The sequence below is a fragment of the Culex quinquefasciatus genome, chromosome 3, assembly GCF_015732765.1.
Source record: "Culex quinquefasciatus strain JHB chromosome 3, VPISU_Cqui_1.0_pri_paternal, whole genome shotgun sequence".
In the NCBI taxonomy this organism is placed as follows: domain Eukaryota; kingdom Metazoa; phylum Arthropoda; class Insecta; order Diptera; family Culicidae; genus Culex; species Culex quinquefasciatus.
The window spans coordinates 65,294,397-65,313,552 of record NC_051863.1 but is presented as its reverse complement, the minus strand read 5'-3'; the positions used below and the strand labels follow the sequence as shown (position 1 = coordinate 65,313,552).

Genomic DNA, 19,156 nt, shown 5'->3' with positions numbered 1-19,156 from the left:
GATAAGTAGTTCAAAAGTTACGTATAAAAAAGTGTCAGAGTTGCGAATCGAGTGCTGGAATTTTGATGCCGGATCTCACTTATCTATATGAAAACTATGTCCGGATTCAACACCCAACCAATCGTTGGTTAGGTAATCGAAAGACCTTTCCAATGATTCCAACGAATTGAAGATCTGGCAACCCTGTCTCGAGATATGACCACTTAAGTGATATTTATGTACATTTTTGAAGCCGGATCTCACTTAAATGTATGTAAACTATGTCCGGATCCATCATCCGACCCATCGTTGGTTAGGTTATCAAAAGACCTTTCCAATGAGTCCAAAACATTGAAGATCTAGCAACCCTGTCTCGAGATATGACCACTTAAGTGATATTTATATACATTTTTGAAGCCGGATCTCACTTAAATGTATGTTAACTATGTCCGAATCCATTATCCGTCAAATCGTTGGTTATGTAATCAAAAGACCTTTCCAATGAGTCCAAAACATTGAAGATCTGGCAACCATGTCTCAAGTTATGACCACTTTAGTGATAATTTTGATCTTTTTTGAAGCCGGATCTCACTTAAATGTATGTAAACTATGTCCGGATCCATCATCCGACCCATCGTTGGTTAGGTAATCGAAAAACCTTTCCAATGAGTCCAAAACATTGAAGATCTAGCAACCCTGTCTCGAGATATGACCACTTAAGTGATATTTATATACATTTTTGAAGCCGGATCTCACTTAAATGTATGTTAACTATGTCCGAATCCATTATCCGTCAAATCGTTGGTTATGTAATCAAAAGACCTTTCCAATGAGTCCAAAACATTGAAGATCTGGCAACCATGTCTCAAGTTATGACCACTTAAGTGATAATTTTGATCTTTTTTGAAGCCGGATCTCACTTAAATGTATGTAAACTATGTCCGGATCCATCATCCGACCCATCGTTGGTTAGGTAATCGAAAAACCTTTCCAATGAATACAAAACATTGAAGATCTAGCAACCATGTCTCGAGATATGACCACTTAAGTGATATTTATATACATTTTTGAAGCCGGATCTCACTTAAATGTATGTTAACTATGTCCGGATCCATTATCCGTCCCATCGTTGGTTATGTAATCAAAAGACCTTTCCAATGAGTCCAAAACATTGAAGATCTGGCAACGCTCAGTTTCAAGTTTTGACCGCTTAAGTGACATTTGTGTAATTTTTTTATTATTGATAAATAGATAGAATTTGTGTCCAAACCCATCATATCACCAAATGTTGGTAAAAAGTGAGGAAGGCACCAACCACATAGGTGGATTAAGTTAGTTTTTGATTGCAAATTTGATTTTACATCGAAAAATGAAGTTGAAAAATTTTTGCGACCAATGTTTCGATTTTTTGAAAAAAATAGTGTTGATTCGAAAATTCATAACTCGGTCAATGATTTTTTGCACAACCTGGAAATTTCTGAAAAGTTGACATTTTATGGGCCCTATAACATATAAAAAAATAATAAAAATAAAAATAGTCTTTTTTTGCAAATCAAGTTTAAATGAAAAAAGTTAAATTAAAAAGCACCAAATTTTTTTACCGTGTATCATTTTTTCAGTTTAGTCCATATCCATACCTACAACATTGCCCAAGACACCAAATCGATCAAAAAATTCCTTCAAAAGATAAGGATTTTTGAATTTTCATACACCCAGAACTGGCCATCGGCATACGAGAGGATAAAGAGCACGGTTCGGTAGTAAAATGGTACTGTGTGCAGACTGAGAGGATAAATCCCGAAATTACCAAGAGTACTTTACTCATGGGTTCATCTTCAAAAAAAGTTCATCTGTCAAAAAAAAAGTACCGGCACCGAGACTCGAACCCAAGACCTTCGGCATATTAAACCGTGCCTTTGCCGTATGGGCCACCATGGTTCGATGTTTAAGTGGCGGTCATTTGTCAATATAAGCCACTCAATACACAGAAAAAAATAGTGTAAATTTGGAAGCTGTAATTTTGGAAGGTTGAATATTACCTCTTTTATGATGTAATTTTACCTCAATTTAGACTGAAAAAGTGACATTACACAAGAAAAGTGGTAAAATTACACATTTCCAGAGGTAAAATTACACCTTTTTTCTGACATAAAAGATGTACCCCTTCCCAGATGTAATATTACCATGATTTTTTTTTTCTGTGTAGGATGAACTGTTTCAATGAACGAATGAACACGCGAGAGGTCTTTACTCACGCATAATAGTACTTTCCTCACGTTTCTTTTCGGGAAGACTATCCCCTCGATCTTTAACTTTGGGTGTATATCATTTTTGTATGGACAGCTGCCAAATTTGTATGGAAAATTATATGGACAAACTAATGATACAAAATGGCTTCTTTGGGCATACCGAAGGCACCAAAAAAGTTTCAGCCGGATTACAAAATACAAAAATTAAAATTCATAAAAAAAGATCGATTTAGTAGAGAACTGCTCCTATGTGAAAAAAGTCTTTAATAACCTCAAAATTGTTCGAAAATATCAAATTTCTAAAAACATTTTTGATTCATTTCAAACAACCATGCGGGGCAATGTGCACCACAACCTGAGGGCAAAATGCACAACAACAACGGGGCAAAATACACCGGGTATAAGAAGTTTTCACTAGTCACCACTAGATGACACCGCTGTTTTTACAAAGGAGCTCCACAGCGGTGCATTTTGCCCCGACCAAGTTTATCGCAGAAAATTTAATTAAAAATGCTTTTTTTTATGTTTTTGGACTCAACTATCTATAAAATAATGAAGATTATGGCAAAATAGTAGTTTATGCAACAAGTTGCAAAAAGAGGATTTTTTCAGCACGAGTCGTACATTTATCCAACGGGGTTCACCGAGTTGGATAAATACGAAGAGTGCTGAAAAAATCAAGTTTTGCAACGAGTTCCATACAACATTTTTTTGCAATTCCAAAAAACACACACTGAGTGAAATTTTATGTCAAATTTTATGTATTTTGTCAATAAATCGTTTAAATCAAAAAATGTTGAAAAATGTTACTTTTCGAAACAAGTGCTGAAAAGTTCAACTTTTCAGCACCCATTTGAGTGCTGAAAAGTAGAACTTTTCAGCATTTATTTTAAAAAGTTTTGCTATTCGAATCTGTTATTTTTGGTACAGAAAAGTAGGCTATTTCGTCGTTCAAGAATGACAGGATAAGTAAATAGTTTCACGACAGAATTGCAAAAATTATATTCTTGAACACTTACAATATCAATAAATGCTTTTTATATTGACCAAAAATCAGAATGAAAGTTCAATGAAAATACAACATTTCATGTTATGCAAATAACTTTAGCTGTTTTTATGCTAAAATTTTTCTAGCATTGTTTTGCAATGTTAAGCTTCCAATTTCTTTGATTTTTCCCCGTAAAATTCTTCCCAATACTGAGAAAAGCAGGGGAGCATTTTGACCCGGGGGTGCATATTACCCCCTGTCCCCCTATAAAAAAGTCCAATGACCGAAATCTGAGAGAATTTCTCAATATTGAATGATTCTTGATTTTTGATTATTTTAGCTTTTTCGCTGAATACACTTATGTTTAAGATTTTTTTTATGATTCCGTGAGTAAAGATTTGGTAACCGACAAATAACTTCGTGTACACCCTCCTCGTGTTTGTACTACCCACCCATCGCGCGGTAGAAATCGTTCCTCGGTTCCCCAAGCTCAGCACTCTTCGCAGAAGAAACTCTGCCAAAGTACTGCTCGCAACAATTTGCAAACTATTCCACCATCATCTAACTTGCTGCCCCAAAACTTCAATTCGTTTTCTTTCCCTATTATTCACAGCAAATCTTCAGTTCGAAGAAGTTGAAGGAGGAAAAAAAAACTTTAAAGTGTTCACCAGTGTTATTTCTCCGAGTTTGCTGAGTTTCGTTTTCATGACACACATACCGCAACCAGCGCTGTTTGCCGAGTAGAGTTCTTCGTATTTCTGTGAACCTGGTGAGGGACTGCCGGCTCTGACCAACGTTGGAGTTCCCAGAACCCTGACATTAAGGTGCGTCATCACACACAGGTGTTTTTTTCGGCGGGGGAAAGTGAGTTTGCTGAAGTTGGCGCGTTTTGCTGAGTCGACACCATGTAAGTATTTGCGCACAGATCATCAAAATTAACTCTCGCATGGGTGTCTTTTTATGGGAAAGTTCGCGTGTTGGACACTTTTTTTTCTCTGCCTCACCTTTGACGAATGTCCACGTTTTGGTGTGCCAGTAATAAAAAAAAAACAAAACGAGACATCTCTCCTTAGGGTACTTTTCCATTCACAATTCATGCCCCGGGGCACGATCGCACCGCAAAATGTGTGAATAAATCTTTTAATGGTTGTTCGAACTTTAAAGTTGTCGTCGTCGCGAGCGCGCTTTTGCTGCTGATTCTGAAACGGTGATAACGCGCCCGGCTATCGGCTGTCGTTTGTTAGGTTGCTCGGGGACTCGGGCATGGTAGTTACAGAAGTCACGTGCACGGGCTGGGAACCGGCCGGTACAGCAGCGTCCCATTTAAAGGGCTTTATATGGACTGCATTGTTGGTTGGAAATGTGCGGTTAAGAATGGGTTGCATCATTCAGGGGGATCACGATTATGATGAAATAACTTTCAGCACTATTATTAGCTTCGTATTAACCTGAGTTTGTTTGTTTATTTTTTTTATTTTATGTAAACCATCTGTGAAGCATTAGTCATCAGAGCAAAACAAAAAAAAACAACTACGAAAAAAATCTATGAAAAATTGATTAAAATTAAGACTAAAATGCTTAGAAAAGGACCATTCTCTGCCAATTCACCCGAAATTCGGAAAAGGGTAATTCTCTACCAACTCACATGAAATCGAGAAAAGTTGCCCCGACCCCTCTTCGATTTGCGTGAAACTTTGTCCTAAGGGGTAACTTTTGTCCCTGATCACGAATCCGAGGTCCGTTTTTTGATATCTCGTGACGGAGGCAAACCCCTTATGTCTATATATTAAAATTTGTGTAATTGTCTGCTCTACAACTTTGTAGAACATTGTTACACTCTAAAAAATTACCCTGCAAAGTTAGAAAAAAAAACGAAATTTTAAATTGAAAAATTTTGTTCTAAATGAAAAAAATAACCTTCTGGGTCAATATAGATTCGAAATAATAGTTTATGCAACAAGTTGCAAAAAGAGGATTTTTTCAGCACGAGTCGTACATTTATCCAACGAGGTTCACCGAGTTGGATAAATACGAAGAGTGCTGAAAAAATCAAGTTTTGCAACGAGTTCCATACAACATTTTTTTCAATTCAAAAAAATACACACTGAGTGAAATTTTATGTCCAATTTTCATGTATTTTGTCAATAAATCGTTTAGATAAAAACAAGTGCTGAAAAGTAGAACTTTTCAGCATTTATTTTGAAAAGTGTTGCTATTCGATTCAGTTATTTTTGGTACATAAAAGTAGGCTATTTCGTCGTTCAAAAATGACAGGAAAAGTAAGTTTCACGACGGAATTGCAAAAAGTACATTAAATTTCCCATAAAATGACATGTTCCAAAATTTTTTACAGTCGAGTAACGGAAAATGGGAGAGTTTTTAAAACTTTTTTAGTATTTTTTTCGATGAAAAATACGTTTTTTCGGAATTCTGAGTACGCTATCAAATTGGGCGTCTAATTTTACACAAAAGTCCCTTTGACACCAAATTTCTATCTCATCACCGTTTCAGGCTGCAAATTATTGAAAAACACCTCATTTTTCGCATGTTGAAAAATGGAAGGGGTCGTACCGCCCCTCCGTCACGAGATATCTAAAAACGGACCTCGGATTCGTGATCAGGGACAAAAGTTACCCCTTAGGACAAAGTTTCACGCAAATCGAAGAGGGGTCGGGGCAACTGCTGTGTGAGTTGGCGGAGAATTACCCAGAAGTTATCACGATGAGAAAAAAAATATAGCTGGTCGTTGTCGGTCTTGACCGTTCATAGTTTTCTAGAAAAAAGAAATGAACGAGTCTTTAATAGACTATCAAGTTTTCAATAAGTTAAATTATCTTTCTTTGTTGTTTTTCATATTTTAACGTGAAGTACTATAAAGAGCTTTCAGAGCTGACACTTAAGCTTTACTTTTGAGCCCAAGTTTTTCAGTTAGCAAACCTGTTTATACCGTTTTTTTACTTTTTGAGCAAACACAAGGCAAAACACTGTTGTTCAGGCGAAAGTTAGTTTTTTTTAAATTGATGTTTATGAGTTTTGCATGTTTTGCAGCAATGCACCAGAACAAGAAAACCAGGAATAATCAAATAAATTTTACGATGCAAAGATTTTTAGCAGTATAATTTCATATCATAAGAGTAGGGCTAGTGATTTTCACGGCGAAAAAAAAAAAATCACGTGGGACACCTATTTCAAAACATTGTAACTTTACGGTACATTAAACTCTGCCTAAAATTATGATACATAAGATCAGTTGTGTACAGAAAAGTTAGTGAAAAAGTTATGTAATACCCCCTGACAAAGTATTCAAGACAGCTAAGTTTTTGGAACATTTGCAAAATGTTTGTTGAAAGAATTTACGATTTAGGCATCCTATTTTTACTGTGATTTTTGATATTTATTCGCTAAATATCTTTTAAATGATACGCATCATAAAAAATCTTGAAAAAAATATCACAACTTATCGTTAAATTCCCCAAAAGTAGAATCAAAAAAATCCAGACAAAACATTGCTTTAAACGAAAATGCCATCTATAACAAGCTGAGTGCCGTTAAAAAGAGCTCATAGTGCCGATGCATGTCTGGAAAAATCAGAAAAAAATATTTGCTAATTTTTTTTTGAAATTAAATATGTCTTTATTGAACATTCTTATAATAATTACATTTCTTTTACATGATAAGTGGTATGGCCTAATTCTCTTCATCTTTGTTGTATTTTTCGTTTTATTATTAACTGATTACATTTATTTATTTTCTTCAAATTGTTTTACATTATTGCATTGAATTGAATACATTTGGGTAAAAAAGAAAAAAAAAAACACTTTAACAACTAATCCTAACCTAAAACTAAAAAAATAAATCCATTGAAATATTCAAAATCACTAGAACGAGTAAACTACGAACTGTATTTTAAGATGAATGCTCCAAGAGTTCTTACTTGTTCCTGGCGAGTTTTGCACCCACGCAGAGTTGTTGTTATCTCGATGAAAATGTTCAGAAGTTCTTGTGGTGAAAATAGGTCACTACTGCCTTCACCCGTTGATGTTGGTTGGTTTTCCCTCGGTTGCTGACTGAAGCCTGGAGGTGTTGTATTCTATGCAACTTTTTGCTGCTGATTCAACGGCAATGGCTGCAGATTTGGAACCACTCGAACAGATCCCACTCCAGGTGACGCCAAAGCAGGAAAATCCACTTCCGTGAAAGTTGGTGGTGTTTTGCGACGATTTGGTTGGTGCCTCGTCGTCGCTTGCTGCCGAATTTTTACAAACTCAGCACGTTTTGGGCAGCTCCGATTCTTGGTCGAATGGTCGCCGCCGCAATTGAAGCATTTCGCTTCGATGTTCTCGTTGATTGTTTCGCAAGCTTGAGTTTTGTGCTCACCTCCGCAGGTTGCACAACGACTCTTGATGAAACAGTTCTTTCCACCATGTCCAAACTGCAAGCAGTTCGAACACTGTGTTACGTCACGGTGCACTGGACGATAACGTTCCCAAGTCACGATGATGTTGAAAATTGCCCGAACTGCTTTCAGCTCAGACGGCGTTGTCGATCCTCTCTCGAGATGAACCAGGTACAGTTGATCACGATACTTGATGTCCTTGTTGTGTCTCGTCATCTTGAAAACTTCGATCACGTTCAACTTAAGAGTTTTGAGCTCTTCTTTCAGCACACTCACATCCATGTCGTACAGGCCTCGGAGGACCTGTTTCATGGGGCGTTTACCTGGATCGTCATGGCTGTAGTATTCAATCTTTGTGTTGTTCAGGAAATCCCGAACGTAGTTGTAATCCTTTCTGGTAGGTAGCAGAATTTTGAGTCCATCAGCACACAAGCGAATGGAAGCTCGTAAAGCACCAGATTTGATAAATCCGGTCAGCCACTTTCGCACCGAATCCGATGACGATGTTTTCACAAAAATGGGTGGCAACTTTTCCCGTCGTTCAAATTCTTCCTTCTCGCTCACGTCCACAGGGAGGGTAGCGAACTGGTTTCCAGACAATTTTTGAGCGTCCTTGCTCATACTGCCTGGCTTTGCAGGTAGCGCTTCGGCATTCTTTAGCTTCTTCGAATCTGCCGATCCTGCTGGTGAGGACCGCCTCTTTTTCTTGCCCTGAGGCATTTTTGCACTTTTTAAGCACTTTTCAGGAGCTAAAATCCAGGAGTACCTCACTGAATGATGGTCCACAAGGGAATGAATATATTTGCTAATGGTTTTGCAGAAAAAGAAAAACTGGAGTATTTCTAAAAAGTTTAGCCGAGATTTAGTTTTAAAAAGTTAGAAAATATTATAAAGTGCTTAACATTCTTTTGAAACATTCTCGAAATATAAAAATAAAAAAATATTTATGTGTTGCAACTTGGGTAAGTGAATTTTCATGATTTTGCGGACAGCGTGAAATTCGCGTATTTTGATGATTTCCGTGAAATCCTGTGTAATTTATCAATTGCCTCGAATCAACTCTATTAAATAACAACATACTTTCATAAAGACTTTTAAGTAAATTTTACTTGTTTTCAATTGAAAAGCGTGATAAGAACCATTTGAAGAATTGTTAGCAAAACATACATGAACAAGAAATTGATGCAACATTACTGAGAAGTGAATGCTGCGAATACTTAAATCATGTGAAATATTCTCGAAATTTAATTTTTATAAATTTTGTCTTTTTCAACCAAAACTTGTCAAAATTGACTGAACGGTGACAATAAAAAAATCGACATTAGGGATACCCTTTGATTCGATTCCTTAGGCAAAAATAAGTAACTGTGAAAATGTTGAGCGAAATCGGTTTAGGGTTAAGGGTCGCTTTTTATACAAAAATGTCTTCTTTAAATCGTTAATAACTTGTCATGGTTAACTTGGATCGTGTTGCGGTTTTCGACAAAGTTGTTTATCATTAACGCCATATTTTTGGCAATTTTGAAATTTTTGCTTTTCCCCATTTCCACGTTAAAACGCGACCTTAACCCTTAACCGATTTGGATCACAGTTACTTATTTTTATCTTAAGAATCGATCTGATATCTTTCCCTTTTTTCCCTTTTTTTAGTGAAAATAGTCGTCTTTCCCTTTTCCTCCGGTCAATAATATAACCGGAGGAGCAAAAAAAAAATAGATTGAAAAATTTAACATTTTTACACAAACTAGCTACCACCTAGTTTTATTATGGTTTTATCGTAGCATCTTGATTGCTTAATAGTTTTATTTGGGCATTCACCACAACCAATAAACAAGAGCTAATTTATAGGTTCTAACAGGGTTTTATACCTCGGACATAAAACCTTGTGACAATAAAAGCTAAATGGCATTTAATAAGGTTTTATGAATGTTTTAAGAGCGTCTTGAAAACCCAATGGCAATGTCATGCCGAACGGTTTTATCGCATGCTTCTTTAAAATCAAGGATAAATATGGCGCTAAAAGCGTGTTCTGATTGAATGTGCTTGGCCGTCATCTTGGTTGGAAAAATAGAGAAATAATAAATAAATAAAACTGAGAAATTTGACGAAAACACTCATTTATGCTAAATTTCTGATATAATTAATATAGCGATTGATGTTTATAAATAATTTGAACATTTTTTTTCAAATAATAACAATAAAATATTTTTTAACTTTAAAAACTTTGATTACAAATAATGACATTTTATGAAGCGAGAGGATTTTTTGGCTCTATCTTCCCTACATTTATCAATTAAATTTCAACCGCAGCTGAATTTAAGCCACCAATTGCGTGAAATAAGCTTTCAAATTATTTTGATAACCTCCAATATCTATTATTTATCATCGCCATTTTTGACAACCATCTCCATGATTTCATTTGGCAAGACGAAGACTTATTTTTGCCAAAATAAAACCTATTTGGCATAAGACGTTTGAAGACGTATGAAATGTCATTTTTCTTAAACTCTTGACTAGGTTTCAACAAAGATTTTATCAAGACTTTGAGGATGTTGTTAGGATTCAGTTGTAAAGCCTTGAACTCTTATGTAGGTTTTATAAATAGGTCTTGACAACCTTTTGCGGAGGTCTTTTTGGGTTTTAACAGAGGTTTATCGGAGTTCTGGGGAGGCTGTTACGACTTAGTGGTTTTAATGTTGGTTTTGGCTGATAGGTTTTATAGCGGTTGTGACAGCTTTGGTACTTGGGTAGATAGCTATTTTCTTGAAACTCTAAATAATAGTTTATCAATTCTATGCCCTTTTCAAATGTTTCTCCAGAAAATTCCTTCAAGCTTCAAGTTTATTGATAAACCACCCTTCCCAAGTAACATTTTTTCCCAGGAGTTCTACAAGAGCTCTTCAAGATAGCTACAGCATAGCAGTTTGGACCGTGGTAGGATAAAATTATCTTCAAAACTTCTTCAGGAGTTTGGAAGAGTACTTGAAGAGAGTTTTATCCTACCGCGGTCAAAACTGCTATGCTGTAGCTATCTTGAAGAGCTCTTGTAGAACTTCTGGGAAAAAATGTTACTTGGGTTGTTAGTGTTTTACATGATTTCGTGCCATTTAGTTTAAAAAGTGCCCTATAAACATATACAAACCCTTTTTAATATCTTATATTAAGCATCAAAAGTGAGTAAATTTACTTATTTTTGTGATATTTATATTTTTCTATTGGACTACGTAAACCTGATTCAAGATGTTTGTATAATTCGTTTTTGTTAGCGTTAGAAAAAGAAAACAAATTGTTATGGATGAATACAATTTTATGTTTAGTTCTCAAAATAAACAGTCAAAAATTATCTGCTAATTTATTTAAAAATAAACATGTTAACAATGTTAAAATTCAAAAACATTCTGTTGAAGTTTCTTAAGCGTTTTGTATCAATTTTCATTTCTAGAATGTTTTCTGTTTTGCCAAAACCTAAAATTAGACCGTTTTCATATTTCTCTGGAAATTACAGGAATTAAACTTTACCTGTAATTTAGCGAATACCGAGTAATTGAACGCTTCTTTTACTTAATGGTTTAAAAATCAAGGTTGACCTTAAAAAAGTAAACAGATTTTTTCAAAGATGTAAAAAAACACTTCATTTAGATTTGTAGAACTTCAACTTTTTAAAATGTTTTTAAGTTTTCAAGAGTTGATTAAAGTTAATTTAATACAAAATACATAAGTTACAATTGCATCGAAAATATCTGGTTATTTCACGTTTACACAGAAAGCCGTTCTATTTATAGCTTGAGATTATGACCGACTGATTAGACATCGTCATGTCAACAAGACGCTCGATTGAACCACAAATTAAAACAAACTTTCACTAATCCTCTTTCCCGCAACTGCTCTCATTGTGCTCACTTGGTTTCTCGAAAAAAAAACTCCTTTTTACTTGTCACTCAATTTAAAAATCTAAAATTAAACAAAATAGAAGGTTCTTCAAAAAATCTCATCTAAAAGTTTAATAAACCTTATCTTTAAATAGACACTTCAGTTTTATTATTTGTAATTATTCATTTTTATAATAAATAAATTTGTGTAATTATGTATAATTAAATGTTTCTAAATAAAATTTAAATAATTTCTTTCTTTTTTTCACAAAAATTCCAATGTTCAATACATATGTTATTATTACCTATTTTTTCTTGGAAGTAAAAAAAAATGGCGGAAAGGGCGGACAAAACTTGAAAAAAATTTACATTGCTATAACATGTTTTCATAATAAGAAATATCGGTTTTAAGAACGCAATACCACTTGTGAAAAAAGTAGGGTTATCGAGTATTGTAATTGTGTTCTAATTGTTATAGCAAGAAATATTTAAATGCAGTTTTTTTCATTACCGGAAATATACGGATTTCATAACTCGAAACGCTAAAAAATTATCTGATAGCCCGTCAAATCTACACTCCCCTACTTCACTACGAACATCAACCGAAAAATCCTACCGGCATAAAAAGGGTTTCCCGACCAGTCCAAAACAAAAAAAAAAGTATAATTGGCAAAAGTATGAATGCATGACTAATTGGCCACAAGGGATCAAAGAGAGACACAAAAGAAAAGTTGTGTGGTTATCGTCCGACCACGATGAGGGCTCACAATTGATTAAAAATGGCAACGGCGCAGAAAAAAAACGTGGCTGCCGGGATCCGGAACCTACTTTGGAGCGCAATCGCGTGTCACGTCCACGACGCAGCCTTGGGAATTGTTCACACTTGACCATCGCCGTCTACACGAGTCAACTTTTGACCGGGAGGAACAGAGGAAACGAGATGCAAAATCATAACAAGCAAGCGACAAAAAGACAGCAAGGAGAGGAGCCAGGACAGAGGACAGCGGGCGCGCGCGGCAAAGACAAATAGGAAGGAAATTATCAATAAGCTTAAACAAACCGTAATACTGGTCTATATATAAAACAAACTACTAGACGGGGCAGATAGGTTCCACGACGCAACATGTTCCAGCTCGTTGGGGTAGTTCTTTGTTAGCAAAAGCATCATTTGATAATTGACATTCATAGTATCGTTGCTCGGATGGCACGTCGATGAAAATCTAATTATCAGTTTTGCGAGGTTTTTTACTCCTTTAAATTGCACGTAAGACAAGAGATCATGACCACAACCCAAACTACAACTACGCGCGCTCTTACGGTACAGCTGAGACACCGTGGTGATAAAGATCCCCGGCAACTGGCTGGATGCTGCCTTGTGTCTGCTGGAGGTCTTGTTGGCCGGAAAGTTGTTACGCAAAAGCACCACCTCTGCGCTCTCAGTTTTGGTCAAAAGGGTGAGAGGGCTCCCTTCGAATTTCCTCAATTTATGCCAACTCGTTAAGCGCATTGCTCAACAGCTAGAATTTTGAGAAAGGTCACGTCACAGCACAGGAGTCGTGATGAAGCAAGACAAGAAGCAACAACTGGAATAAATCACAACATAAACAAAAACTAGCATCACCAGCAGACAATATTTGCCTCGGTGGTGAGCAACGAACGGTGAACAAAATACATACATAAATACACGAGGGAGATTACCAGCAGCGCTCGGAAGGATTGAAATAGATGAATGGAAGAGTGAATGAATGGGAATGGGAATGGAGTTTTTTTTTCGTTGATTATGGCTGCTCAGTGCAACCAGCTTTGATGCTGGGGGCCTTGACTTTGCGATCTTGCGAGCGTGACGGGGCAGAACGAGTTTATTGGGGTTTGATTTGACGTATTGTCAGTGATTTTAGGCATTTTGAAGTGCATCGAGTGCTATTTTTATCAACGTAATATTAGTTAAATTCGTTACAGCATTCAAAACTTGCCTCACAGGAATCAACCAAATTAATAAAAATTCTTTCTGGAATATTTCAGCTAAAACTTATATCTTCTTTAACACTCACTAGATCATTTTTTACATTTTTAGGCCTTCAAGACAATTTTAGAGCTTGTCAAAATGAACATTTTTATTCTTGAAAAACGAATTTTGGTCAATTCTATCAAAAGTTATGGGCTCAAATCGATTTAAAAATGCTCATTTTCAAATTGAGATTAAAAGAGTTAAACTACGGCGTGTTTTCTAGAACAACCTTATCAGGAAAAAATAGTCATCGCCACTTTCAAATGTGTCTTATAGGAAATTTTCTCAGCTTTCCAATGCTTCTAAAAGCGAAATGTTTCATCGGGAAATTTCTGAGATATCTCGGGAAATTTCTGAGATATCTCTATTTTAAGTTATGTTTTGTCTAAGTTTTTGAATATATGGGATTTATTCAGAAATTAAAATCATAAAACATTGTAAAAATGTATTTTTTACAAGAATTATTTGAGAATTACTTATTTTTTGTGTACAAATATCACGTGTCTACTCTGATTTAGCTTCTTCAACCGAAACTTTGGCAGGTTTGTGATTGTTAATGGTATTATTGAATTTTAATGAATAAATTTGATATTTTCTTAAGCAAACATTAACCAGGAACATAAATACAAATATGATTTGAAATCGAAAATGTACTACATATTACTGTAGCAAGCTTCAAAAGTCATAATTTCATGAGTATAAAATAAAGATAAAATTTTATAAATGTTTTCTGTAGAAAATGCACTTAAAAGTAGCAATAAAACTCGAGTCTTCCAATTCAGAATCCTGAAAACTCCGTCACAAACATTTGTTTTTGTTTGAACAAAAATTAAATAGTATTTTAACAAAAAAAATCTAACAGAAACTTTCTTTCCAAACTATTTGAACAAAAATCAAGACATATAAATTTTTTAAGATGAGAGTCTTATAAACTTCTAAAATATTGCTAATTCCTTGATTATTTAATACAAAAAAACTGAAACAATCATTTCATACTAATTAAAAGTATTTCTCCTAAAGCTAGCAACAGTAATTTGCAGTATAATTTCGAGTATAAAACATGTTTTGTATCCAGGCAGCTAGTTAGTGTTTGATTAAGGAAATATGATATTTATTCATAAAAATCTTGTGATACCCTATCAATCTCAAACCTGTAGAAATTTCGGTTGTATCAGCTAATTCCAAGCTGAATCAGAGTAGACCGGTGTTATTTGTACACAACAATTATGTAATTATCTATTTGTTCTTGTAAAAATAATATTTCAATACGGTTTTATTATTTTATTATTTGAATAAATCCCACATATTCAAAAATTCGGTTAAAACTTAATTTTCAAAATGTTTAGTGGTTTGCAACCTTCTACAAAGTTGTTTCTTGTCCTATTTTGCACATTTTGGTTAGTAAAATACACATGAAACACATAATTTGACAAGTTTCCTGGACTGTTATTTAAAAGTTTCCAATAAATGATCAAGGATTTTAAAAGAAAAAACTTAAAATAGAGATATCTCAGAAATTTCTCGATGAAACATTTCGCTCTTAGAAGCATTGGAATGCTTAGAAAATTTCCTATAAGACACTTTTGAAAGTAGTGATGACTATTTTTTCTCCTTAAGGTTGCCCAGAAAACACGCCGTGAAACAAAAAAGACCTCCGAGATATTTTCAGCAAATGTACTCTAAAATGTGTACATTCAGATGCTTCTAAGAGCGAGGTCAAACTCTACCACCTTTTCAAGTTATTTACACTTCCGATTTTCGCTCTCTTGGAAGATAAATGTGTGTTTTGATAAGTTCTATAAATGTTTAGAAGACACCATCTCGCTACGACATAAGCCTGAGTTGATAAATTAAAAAAAAACTCGTTTTTTTTCATTTACACTTCAACCTTAGTTTCAAAAATGGCTCTAGAAACTTCCCGTTTGAAGATAGAGCTTTGTGTTCTTGAGCAAAGTTGCTCAGAATGGTGTTCCCTACAACTTTTCTGAAGACACCAGAGTGCTATCTTGTCATCCCGCCAAAATAAAAATTCAGAACCACCCTAAAATTTAGACCACCCTAATGTTCACCATACCAAAAGATGCCCCTATTAACTCTGATCATTTGTCCCCAAGACACCAAAGCTCTAAATCTTAACGTGTGGGCGCTATCAATTTTGTCACGCTAGATTTCGGTTTCGGACCACTGTGGCAATGTATTCAATAAATTGATTCTCTACGAGCGAATATGTAGCGTGAATTTACAACGGGGGAAAATTTTGATTTTTGAATTTTATTGCTCAGCTATTCAAAATAAACTAGACTTTTTTCTTAGTCGACTGACCGTCATTGGCTTTTGAAAAAAAATCTACAACATTCAAGCCTCTTTAAAATAAGTGAATCTGTAAGTATTAAACTAAAGGAAGCACTGTAACACGTCATGAACCTGCCAACAAAAAATCTAGACTTTTTTTATAAGTCCTATAAATAAACAATTGTAAATATCCTTTACTTAGATGGGCATTGACATAAGGTGTGAGTCAAGAAATACCAAAAACAAAAACAAACAGAAAAACAAAAAAACAAAAGGGACCATCCATAAACCACGTGGACATATTTTTTGGAAATCTCAACTTTTTTTGTATTGAGTGTGGACAATCGCAAAGAAATGTTAACCTCGTTTATCTTTATGATGACTGCAACTGGTGTTAATTCAGGTTCGTTCATAAATACAAATCAAAAAGAATAATAAGTAGTAGAAACCGGTACTAGTTCGTCGCTGTTGTGCTTTGCTGACGCTTGTCAATTTTTATAAACTTGAGTTATAGAATAAAAAAAAATGCGCATTTTGACAAAGAACTTTGTCTTAGGGCTCTATACAAGGGTAGCAATCCAGATTTTTCGCGAAGCGAAATGTAACGCGTAGAAGCAAATTTTCGAAAAAAGTGCAAGATTTCAAACGATTGTATCTTTTTTCCCTCTCGACCAATTTGAACGTTTTACCCATCAAACGAAAGGGGAAGACTTACTTAATGATCTTAAAACATGTTTATTACAGTACTTATTTATTTAAGTACTTAAAAGTTAACATAAAACTACTAAAGAATAGGGAACGCTGATTGGTCAAGCGCAACCTTTCCCGAACACATTAATCAGATTCAAGTATCTAGCACTTAGCAAATTTTGCCTTGCCTCCTCCTTCCGTGGAACTGTCACGCGAGAATGTAGCACCATGGTTGCAACATGCCGTGCGATACTATTTAAGTTAGCACTTAGCCTCAGACAAATTCAGTGCCTACCGAGGTTTCATCCGAAGCGGACCTCGCGTTGGTTGTTTAAATGCTCACACATACATAATTTTCGGATCGTCGACGAGCCAACAAAACTCGGCTCGGTCGGTCCTGAAAAGTCATTCTATTGCTGGACGTCGACGAGAACACATCAGAAGCAGATGGCCTGGTGGCCCGGTAGCAGACGGCCTGGAGGTCTGGGAGCAGATGGCTTGGAGGCAAGGACCAGCTAAGACATGGTAGTCGCGGGAGTCGATCATTGGAACTGGCCACCACCTGGACTGGAGTGGCCGGAGGCCCCAGGGATGTTCCGATGGGGGGACATTTTCCAGACCGTAAGAGTTGGGGCAATATGGGTATCAAACTTTATGGTTTTTGCTACTGGACATGAAATTTGACATTTCGGCAGTAGTGGCCACAATCCGGAGTGGCCGGAAGCCCCGCGGATGTTCCGATGGGGGGACATTTGTCGGACCGTAAGAGTTGGGGCAATATGGGTATCAAACTTTATGGTTTTTGATACTGGACATGAAATTTGCCATTTCGGCAGTAGTGGCCATAAACCGGAGTGGCCGGAGGCCCCGGGGATGTTCCGATGGGGGGACATTTGCCGAACCATCAGAGTAGGGGCAATATGGGTATCAAACATTATGGTATTTGATACTGGATATGAAATTTGACATTTCGGCAGTAGTGGCCACAATCCGGAGTGGCCGGAGGCCCCTCGGATGTTCCGATGGGGGGACATTTTCCGGACCGTAAGAGTTGGGGCAATATGGGTGTCAAACTTTATGGTTTTTGATACTGGATATGAAATTTGACATTTCGGCAGTAGTGGCCACAATCCGGAGTGGCCGGAGGCCCCGCGGATGTTCCGATGGGGGACATTTGCCGGACTATAAGAGTTGGGGTAATATGGGTATCAAACCTTATGGTTTTGATACTGGACATGAAATTTGACATTTCGGCAGTAGTGGCCACAATCCGGAGTGGCCGGAGGCCCGAGGATGTTCTGATGGGAGGACATATGCCGAACCATAAGAGTAGGGGCAATATGGGTATCAAACATTATGGTTTTTGATACTGGATATGAAATTTGACATTTCGGCAGTAGTGCCCACAATCCGGAGTGGCCGGAGGCCCCGCGGATGTTCCGATGGGGGGACATTTTCCAGACCGTAAGAGTTGGGGCAATATGGGTATCAAACTATATGGTTTTGATACTGAATGTGAAATTTGACATTTCGGCAGTAGTGGTCACAATCCGGAGTGGCCGGAGGCCCCGGGGATGTTCCGATGGGGGGACATTTGGCGGACTATAAGAGTTGGGGTAATATGGGTATCAAACATTATGGTTTTTGATACTGGACATGCAATTTGACATTTCGGCAGTAGTGGCCACAATCCGGAGTGCCGGAGGCCCCGGGGATGTTCCGATGGGGGGGACATTTTCCGGACCGTAAAAGTTGGGGCAATATGGGTATCAAACTTTATGGTTTTTGCTACTGGACATGAAATTTGACATTTCGGCAGTAGTGGCCACAATCCGGAGTGGCCGGAAGCCCCGCGGATGTTCCGATGGGGGGACATTTGTCGGACCGTAAGAGTTGGGGCAATATGGGTATCAAACTTTATGGTTTTTGATACTGGACATGAAATTTGCCATTTCGGCAGTAGTGGCCATAAACCGGAGTGGCCGGAGGCCCCGGGGATGTTCCGATGGGGGGACATTTGCCGAACCATCAGAGTAGGGGCAATATGGGTATCAAACATTATGGTATTTGATACTGGATATGAAATTTGACATTTCGGCAGTAGTGGCCACAATCCGGAGTGGCCGGAGGCCCCTCGGATGTTCCGATGGGGGGACATTTTCCGGACCGTAAGAGTTGGGGCAATATGGGTGTCAAACTTTATGGTTTTTGATACTGGATATGAAATTTGACATTTCGGCAGTAGTGGTCACAATCTGGAGTGGCCGGAGGCCCCGGGGATGTTCCGATGGGGGGACATTTGCCGAACCATAAGAGTAGGAGCAATATGGGTGTCAAACTTTATGGTTTTTGATACTGGATATGAAATTTGACATTTCGGCAGTAGTGGCCACAATCCGGAGTGGCCGGAGGCCCCGCGGATGTTCCGATGGGGGGACATTTGCCGGACTATAAGAGTTGGGGTAATATGGGTATCAAACCTTATGGTTTTTGATACTGGACATGAAATTTGACATTTCGGCAGTAGTGGCCACAATCCGGAGTGGCCGGAGGCCCCGGGGATGTTCCGATGGGGGGACATTTGCCGAACCATCAGAGTAGGGGCAATATGGGTATCAAACATTATGGTTTTTGATACTGGATATGAAATTTGACATTTCGGCAGTAGTGCCCACAATCCGGAGT

At 37.0% G+C, this 19,156-nt stretch overlaps 1 protein-coding gene across 4 annotated transcripts in view; it reads left to right on the top strand.

Moving 5' to 3' along the window:
* The window catches only part of LOC6053956 (bumetanide-sensitive sodium-(potassium)-chloride cotransporter), a 106,571-nt gene that overhangs the window by 10,637 nt on the left and 76,778 nt on the right, over window positions 1-19,156 (top strand). For all 4 annotated transcript variants that reach the window (XM_038259804.1, XM_038259803.1, XM_038259805.1 and 1 more), the window contains exon 2: window positions 3,830-4,123. The gene's annotated coding sequence lies outside the window, so the exon portion shown is untranslated. The remainder of the gene's footprint in view (window positions 1-3,829; window positions 4,124-19,156) is intronic.